Source organism: Hyaena hyaena, unplaced genomic scaffold (genome assembly GCF_003009895.1).
Source record: "Hyaena hyaena isolate Hyena2069 unplaced genomic scaffold, ASM300989v1 scaffold_176, whole genome shotgun sequence".
Taxonomy (NCBI): Eukaryota; Metazoa; Chordata; class Mammalia; order Carnivora; family Hyaenidae; genus Hyaena; species Hyaena hyaena.
This window is the reverse complement of record NW_024080809.1, coordinates 2,206,961-2,216,531: the sequence shown is the minus strand read 5'-3', so window position 1 is coordinate 2,216,531 and position 9,571 is coordinate 2,206,961. Positions and strand designations below refer to the sequence as shown.

Genomic DNA, 9,571 nt, shown 5'->3' with positions numbered 1-9,571 from the left:
GGGGGATGGGCATGGAGGAGGACACTTGTGGGGATGAGCACTGGGTGTTATGTGGAAACTAATTTGACAATAAACTATTTGTAAATAAATAAATAAATAAATAAATAAATAAAAATCAGAACATTACAGGTAGAGTCAAAGAGCTTCTCTGACACCCCTTCTCCAGCTCTGGCCCCACCAGCCTCCTCATGACCACAGTTATGAGCTGGAAGAATGTCCTTGCAGCTGTCTGTTGTTCTCACATGTCGACTTTTATATACTCAAAAATGACTAGGAAATATGCTGTGTGTGTGTGTGCGCGCGCGCGCACAACAAAAATGATACAATACTGTAAACATTCCGCACCTCCCTCTCCCCCTCAGTGTTACGTTTCTGGAACGCATCCCTGTTGATTCATATTGCCCTCCCGTACTCCTTCTGAACCTCCCACGCATGGATACGCTGCATCTATGCCTCTGTTTCCCTGTGTATGGACATTAAGTCTCTATGCCTTCAACTTATTTGAGCAAGAATCATATTCTACCCGAACAACTATTAATGTTCCACACAGTGGGATACCAATTTAGAAGATTCCTGTTCCTCCCTGAATAATCTGCTTCATTGGCAGTCCTCACAATTACACAATCAAAGAGCTACAGAGCTTCTCACAAGTCATTAAATCCAAGCAGAGAAAATATAAAACTCCCAGGGAAGGGTAAAGATATATAGAGAATCTGGGAATAACATAATGTAGGCATGTAAATCGCTTTTAAATCTGGTGTAGATATTTAAAAACAAAAGCATGAAACTAATTCTAGATCTATATTGATATACACACTGATACAAAAAGGCATAATGGGTGTCATCGACAACATGTAGGTGGGTGGGGGACACGGGTGTAACGTGGAATTTTTATAGGAGACTGAAATCAAGTTATCAGTTTAAAAATGCATTGTTACAACTTTAAGAGACTTTATGTAACTGCTATGGTAACCAAAAAGAAAATTATCTAGAAAATATACATAAAGGGAAATTGGAAGGGAATCAAAACCTGTCACTACCAAAAAACAAAAACAACACAAAAACAAAAATAAAACAAAAACACAAACAAAACCAACAAAACATACAACAGAGGACAGCGAGGGAGGAAAAAGATGGGCAGAAAAGGTACGAGACACACAGCAAACAACTCTAGTGGTAATGATAAGTTCTCCCGTATTAATAGGTACTGTACATGTGAATGGACGGGCTGAATGGATAAATCAGCAAGCTCCAGCTACACGCAGGGTAGGAGGGGCTCACGTGAGATCTAAGAACATACACAGGCTGATAGTGAAAGAACAGAGAAAAGCTGTTTCATGCACTTGAGAATGTAAAGAGCACAGGGTAGCCATGTTCTAGCAGACCACACAGCTTCTCAGGCAGAAACTGTCACGAGAGACAAAGTAGGACATCATATAATGACAAAAGGGTGAATTCTCCAGAAAGATACAATTATAAACACACGCACCTAACATCAGAGCTCTCAAATATGTGACACAAACACTGACAGAACTGAAGGAAGAACAAGCAACACAGTATTCATACGGACTTCAAAGCCCCACTTTTGTTATGGATAAAACCACCAGACAGAAAATACGGAAAGAGCAGGGGCGCCTGGGTGGCTCAGTCTGTTAAGCTTCCGACTTCGGCTCAGGTCATGATATCACAGTTGGTGGGTTTAAGCCCCGCATCGGGTTCTGTGCTGACAGCTCAGAGCCCGGAGCCTGCTTTGGATTCTGTGTCTTCCTCTCTCTATGCTCCTCCCCTGTTCACGCTCTGTCTCTCTCTCTCTCTCTCTCTCTCAAAAATAAACACTAAAAAAATTTTTGTTTAAAGAAAATAAGGAAAACAACAGCTGAACCACAAAACTCTATAGCGCACATGGACCTAACAGACTGGCACAGAACACCTCACCCAGCAACAACAGAATACGCACTCTCTCAAGTGCACGTAGAGCATTCTCCAGGACAGACTAGGAAATGAATTTAAGACTGAGATTATATAAAATATCTTTTCTGACCACAATGGAATGAAACTAGAAATCAACAGCAAAAAGGAAAACAGGAAAATAGAGCCATACTTGGAAATGAAACAAGTCACTCTTCACTCAAGGGTCAAAGAAACAAATCAATGGAGAATTCAGAAAACTCTGGAGACAAATGAAAACAACACCACATTCCGACACTTGCAGGATGCAGCAAAAGCAGTCCTAAGAGGGAAACCTGAGGTGGTAAATGCTGACATCGAAAAAGAAGAAATCAACAATCCAACTTCATGCTTTTAGGAGTCAGGGGGCAAAAAGAAAAAACTAACCTAAAATTAGCAGAAGGAAGGGAAAAATAAAGAGCAGAGATAAAACAAAGAACAGAAAACCAGAAGGGAAAAAAAAAAATCAATGAAACCAAGACTTGGCTTTTTAGAAAGATCAACAAAGTTGACAAACTCTTACCTAGAATAATGAAGAACAAAGGAGGGAAGCCTTACATAACTGAAATAAGCGAAGAAAGGGACATAACTGATTTCACAGAAATAAAAAGGATTATAGAAAACTACTATGAATAATTATATGTATATGTATTAATTGGACAACCTGGAAGAAATAAATTTCTAGAAACATAGAATGTATCATGACTGTGTCATGAAAAAGCTTTTAAAAATCTGAACAGAGTTCTAACAAGTAAGGAGACTGTAAGTAATAGAAAAACTTTCCAACAAGAAAAAGCCCAGGACAAGATGGCTTCTTCACCAAAGAATTCTAACAAAATAAAAGTTAAAAACTTCTATTAGTCTCTTCACACTCTTCCAAAAATTGAAGAGGAGGGGGCACTCCCAAACTCGTTCCTAGGCACAACAAGAAAACTAGAGACCAATATCCCTGATGAATATAGATGCAAAAATCCTCAACAAAATACTAGCAGACTGAACTCAACAACACATCAAAAGGATTATATGCCACGACCAAGTGGGGTTTATCCCTGGAATGCAAGGATGGCTCAACATACGAAAGTCCATCAATGTCATACACCAAATTAACAAAATGAAGGACAAAAACCACATGATCAACTCAACTGACACAGAAATATCATTTGACAAAATTAAATATCCTTTCATGATAAAAACACTCAACAAACTAGAATAGACGGAAACTACTTCAACCTAACAAAAGCCATATATAAAAAGTACATAGCTAACATCATATTTAATGGCAAAAGATGGAAAACTCTCCCTCTAAGATCAGAAACAAAGGCAAGGATGCCCACATTTGCCACTACTCTCCAACACGGTACTGGAAATCCCAGCCAGGGCAACTAGACCAGAAAAGAAAGATGACATCTACGTTAGAAAACAGTAACATTTTTTGTTCACAGATGACATGAAATTACGTAGAAAACTCAAGGGAATACACACACACACACACACACACACACACACACAAACATGTTACAACTAATGATATCAGCAGTTTCAGAATACAAAATCAACACACACAAATCAGTTGCATTTCTATACACTAACAATGACCATTCTGAAAAAGAAATTAAGAAAACAAATCCATTTACCAGAGCATCACAAAGGATAAAATACTTAGGAATAAACCTAACTGAGGAGGTGAAAGACTTATAAACCGCAAACTACAAAATAATGCAAAAAAGAAGATACAAATACATGGAAAGACATCCTATATTCATGGACTGGAAGACTCAGTATTGTTAAAATGTCCATACTACTTAAATCAATCTAAAGATTCAATGCAATCTCTCTGAAAATCTCAGTGTCGTCTTTTGAAGAAGAAAAAAATCCTAAAACTCATGGAATTTCAAGGGACCCTGAAGAGCCAAAACAAAGTTAGAGGCTTCACACTTCCTGATTTCAAAACATACTACAAAGCAACAGTTCTCAGACAGTGTGGTGCTGGCATAAAGACATATATACTGACCAATGAAAGATAAAAAGAGTCCGGAAATAAACCCTGTATCACGACTACATGATTTCTGACCAGAGTGCCATGATCACACAGTCAGGAAAGGACAAGCCCTTCAACAAATGGTGCTGGGAAACTGATACCCCTGTGCAAAAGAATGAGGCTGGACCTTTATCTTACACCATTTACAAAAATTAATTCAAAATTAATTAAAAATCCGAAACTAAGACCTAAGACCATAAAACTCTGGGAAGAAAACAGAGAACAACCGTCATGACATTGCTGAGGGCAATGATTTCTTCTTATTATTTGAGAAAAAGAGCGCACAGGTGAGAGTTGGGGGGGGGGGGGTGGCAGAGAGAGAGAGAGTGCTAAAGAGAGAGAGAATCTCAGTGCAAAGCCCAAAGCAGGGCTTGGTCTCACAACCATGAGATCATGACCTGAGCTGAAATCAAGAGTCAGATGCTTAATGAACTGAGCCACCCAGGCACCTTGGGCAATGATTTCTAGAACAGAATAAAAGCGCAGGCAAGGAAAGCAAAATAGACATGGGACTACATCAAATTTTAAAACTTCTGAGCATCAAAGCAAACAGCAGAGTAAAAAGGCAACCTATGAAATGGGAGATAATATCTGCAAAACATATCTGATGTTAATATACAGAATTGATTTTTCAGGGTTTTATTTAAATTCCAGTTAGTTGGGGTGCTTGGGTGGCTTAGCTGGTAAAGCATCTGACTTTGGCTCAGGTTATTATCTCACAGTTTGTGAGTTTGAGCCCTGTGTTGGGCTCTGTGCTGACAGCTCAGAGCCTGAAGCCTGCTTCAGATTCTGTGCCTCCCTCCCTCTCTGTCCCCTGCTCCTTCTCTCTTTCTCTCTCAAAAATAAAGGAACATTAAAAAAATAAACATTTAAACTCCAGTTAGTTAACACACACTGTGATACTAGTTTCAGGAATCGAATTTAGTGATTCAACACTTACATACAACACCTGGTGCTCACCACAACAGGTGCCCTCCTTAATTCCCATCAGCTATTTCACCCACGCCCCACCCGTCTCCCTTATGGTAACCCTCAGTTTGTTCTATATAGTTAAGAGATGTTTTTTGGTTTGCCTCTCTTTTTCCCCTACGATCTTTTTTGTTTGTTTGTTTCTTAAATTCCACATAGTGAAATCATATGGTACTTAGCTTTCTCTGACTGATTTATTTCGCTTAGTTCCATCCATGTTGTTGCAAACAGCAAGATTTCATTCTTTTTGATGGCTGAGTATTTTCCTGTGTGTGTGTGCGCGCGTGTGTGTGCGCGCCACATCTTTATTCACTCATCAGTTGATGAACACTTGGGCTGTTTCCATAATTCCAACAATTCCACAAATTGTTGATAATGCTGCTAAACACATCAAGGTGCATGTATCCCTTTTAATTAGTATTTTTGTATCCTTTTGGTAAATACCCAGTGGTACAATTGATAGATCATAGGGTAGTTCTATTTTTTTAAAAGAACTTCTAGAACTCAACAACAAAAAGGCAAATAATTTTAAAAAACAGGCTAAGGATTAGAATGGACAATTCTCCAAAGAAGATATACAAATGGCCAACAAATTAATTTTTAAAAATGCTCTACATCACTCATTATAAGAGAAATGCATATCAAAAACTACACTTCGATACGACCTTTAGACCCATTAGGATGGCCACATGAAAAGAACAGAAAATAACAAGTTGGTGAGGATGCAGGGAAATCAGAACCCTTGTACACTGCTGGCAGAAATGTAAAATAGTGCAGCCACTATGGAAAACAGTATGGAGGTTCCTCAAAAAAAATTAAAAATAGAAACCAGCAATCCCACTTGCAGTAATAGAGCCAAAAGAATTCTAGGCCAGAACTCAAAGAGATATTAGCACATCCATGTTCATCCAGCCTTATTCATAAAAGCCAAGAGGCAGAAGCAACCCAAATGCCCACTGAGAGATAAAGAAAGAAAATGGGGTAGGTATACACAACGGAATCCTATGTAGCCTTAAACAAACGAACAAACAAAAAGAAGCCCACGGAAATCCTGTCATACTACAACTCCAGGATATTTGCTAAGCAATTAAGCCCATCATTAAAAAGACAAGTACTGTATGATTCCACTCACATGAAATATCTAAAGTAGTCAAAAATCACAGAAACAGAAGGAGAGGTGATGTGGGTGTCAATGTGGGGACTGGGGAGGGGAGGGAGAATTAGTGTTTGGTGGGTACAGTTTCAGCATCGCCAGATAAAAAAGTTCTAGAGATCTTTTGCACATACTGAACATTACTAAACTGTACGTAAAATTGTTAAGATGGCAAATTTAAAAATTATGTGGATTAACGAGCAAGAGAAAGGTCTGCTGGAAACAGCAAGGCTCTCCAGGCTGAAGCACGGAGAGAAACAGAGACGGAAAGGCAGATGAAACCTATGGGACAGCGCCCAAGTGCTGAGATACAGGAGACAGAGCAGCACAGGAACTTTCAAGAAACACCAGACCGTCCTTTTCCAAAACCAATGAAGACGTCCGGCCTCAGATTTTGGCAGTGCTAAGAAATGAGCAGCGCCACCACCGAAGACCCCCACGGAAGAGACATAAGACCACACACGCCCCTCGTGGTAGGACCGCTGAGGAACGGCGACAGGGAAGACCTTTAAGATAGCTTGGGGGGGCAGAGGGGGGCGCACGTGGGTGGATCAGTCGGTTAAGCGTCCGACTTCAGCTCAGGTCATGATCTCACGGTTCATGGGTTCAAGCCCCGCGTCAGGCTCTGTGCTGACAGCTAGCTCAGAACCTGGAGCCTGTTTCAGATTCTGTATCTCTCTCTCTGATCCTCCCCTGGTCTCTCTCTGATTCTCANAAAAAAAAAAAAAAAAAAAGACAGCCAGGGGAAGGGAGGAGGGTCAGACGCACATCACCTTCTGTGCTGAGACCAATGTGAAGGAGGACTTCCCACTGGAAATGACGTGGGGGGTAGGCTGCAACGTGCCCCCTAGAGCGAGTCCCCCCGAGCCCTGGAACCCGGGACTGTTCCTTTAGAGAGCAGAGAGTAAGTGAGGGAAGGGTCTTCCAAGGAGGCACTCACCCTGGACGGCCCGCGCGCTGAGTGCAATCACATGTGCCCTTGCAGGACACAGACACACGTGGAGAGGGTGAAGGAGGACGGAGCAGAGAGATGTGACGGTGCCAGTGACGTGGCCACACGTGTAGGCACGCTGGCAGCCACCAGAAGCCGCAAGAAGAAGAAAGAGATTCTCCCCTAGTGCCTCGGAGGGAGTGTGCGCCTGCCACACCTTGATTTTTTTTTTTTTTTTTTTTTGGACCCAAAGGTAGATTTGGGACTTCTAATCCCCAGGACTGTGAGAGAATAAACGTACATCGTGTTAGGCACAAAGCCTGCGATACTTGTGACTGCAGCCCTAGGAAATGAATGCACCACGAAGGCCGGAAAACAGTACCCTGAAAACGCAGAGAGATCTGCCCGTCTAAAATTCTATATCCAGTGAAAATCTCCAAAAATGACAGGAAAACAGATAATCAGACACGGAGAGAATACGTCGCCCAGGATCCTGTGTCACAGGCGGTGCTGAGGGCCACCCCACAGCAACAACAAAACAGTAACTGTGCGAGGTGAAGTAACATGTCCACTCGCCTTACTGCGGTACGTACTGTGCGACACACACGTACCAAATCATCACGTGGTGGACCTTAAACCCACATGGTGTTACCTGTCGACCACATCTCAGGAAAGCTGGGAAGCCAGAGATGCTAAAGGCTGCTGCTGGGCAGGAAAGAAAGAGCACACGCAGGGGCAGAGCTGCAGGCAGGTGTGAAGAGCAGAAAGAAACAGGGTGCATACGAGACAATGACCGGCGTGCACACCAACGATACTGCCTGGGGCTTAAAACACACCTCGAATGAAAGTGGTAATGGTGGGAGGGAGGTGCCTGGAAGTCAGAGGGTTCCTGTGTTTTAGAATTTTTAGGGAAGCGGCCAGAGAAATGACTGATGCTGGTGGTGAGGCAGACACGTACGCCGTGAGGCCTTCTGTAACCCCCAAGGAACAAACAAGATGAATTATAAAAACGAACAGATGGAGTAGGGAACTGAATAATGAAAATACTTGATTCATCCCAAAAAAAAAGTAAGCAAAGGGAGCAAAAGAAACATAAATCAGGAAGGATAACAGAAAACAAATGGTAAGACGGTAAAAGTAAATCCAAAACGTACCTGTATATTCAATCAGTAATTAAACACCCTGATCAAATGATAAAGATCACCCCAAGTATGCTGAGACTGTGAAAGCCCTTGCTGTAATCTGTTCTGTAAATGTATGTGCACTTTCTATACATATATTATATTTCAAAAAATGAAAAAAGACAAACTGTCACAGTAGATTAAAAAAAAAAAAAAAAACAACCCTAGGGCCACCTGGGTGGCTCAGTCAGTTAAGCATCCGACATTGGCTCAGATCACGATCTCACAGTTCATGGTTTGAGCCCCGCATCAGGCTCTGTGCTGGCAGCTAAGAGCCTGGAGCCTGCTTCCGATTATGTATCTCCCTCTCTGCCATTCCCCTGGTCACACTCTGTCTCTCTCTCTCTCTCTCAAAAATAAGTAAACATTAAAAACAAAAACAAAAAAACCACCCTACAAGCTGCTTATAGGAGACATTTACATATAAAGCTATGGAACAGTTTAAAGGAGAGGGAAGGGAAAGGTGAACTATGTATGTAACCAATGACAAAAAGAAAATGGGTGTCACAATTCAGACAAGATAGACTTTAAGGAGAGAAACATTACTAGAGATGAAGATTATTTCAAAATGAAAAAAAAGGCTCAATTTACCAAGAAAGGGTAAAATCAAAATATCAAAAAATCAAACAATGTGTGTACCCAAACCCAACTTCCAAATATATAATGCAAAAAACCCCGAGGAACCAAACAGAAGAAGGGGCAAATTACTATTCTTCAAAGGCATGTCCCCAGGACACACACCAAAGACACCAGAGATGGTGTCTACAGCAGAAGGGGATTGTGAGATTAAAGATCAAAGAAATGAAAGGGGGAAAAAACAAAAAACCTAAACAAGAACAAAATCTCACTTTGATTAAGATGTCAGCAGATTTTTCTGTAAAGATCAAGATAGTCAATATTTCAGGCTTTGAAAGCCAAACGGCAAAACCAAGCAACGGTTATTGCCAAAAGGCTCATGCACCTAAAGACAGTCTTTCTTACGTTTAACATTTGAACATGTAAATCTCGGTGGCGCCTGGGTGGCTCAGTTGGTAAGTGGACGACTTTACCTCAGGTCGTGATCTCACGGTTTGTGGGTTTGGGCCCCGCGTCAGGCTCTGTGCGGATAGCCTGCTTCAGATTGTGTGTCTCTCTCTCTGTCTCTCTGCCCGTCCCCTGCTTGCTCTCTCTCTCTCTCTCTTCAGATTGTGTGTCTCTCTCTCTGTCTCTCTGCCCGTCCCCTGCTTGCTCTCTCTCTCTCTCTCTCTCTCTCTCAAGAGTAAATAAACATTAAAAAAATAAAAATAAAATAAACATGTAATAAACATCCATTCTTAGCCCCAGGCCACAGAAAAACAGACGCGGCCTAACGG

General features: G+C 41.5%; 1 protein-coding gene across 2 annotated transcripts in view; it reads right to left on the bottom strand.

Moving 5' to 3' along the window:
• Window positions 1-9,571, bottom strand: part of DLG5 (discs large MAGUK scaffold protein 5) — a 125,159-nt gene that overhangs the window by 7,295 nt on the left and 108,293 nt on the right. The window lies entirely within an intron of this gene.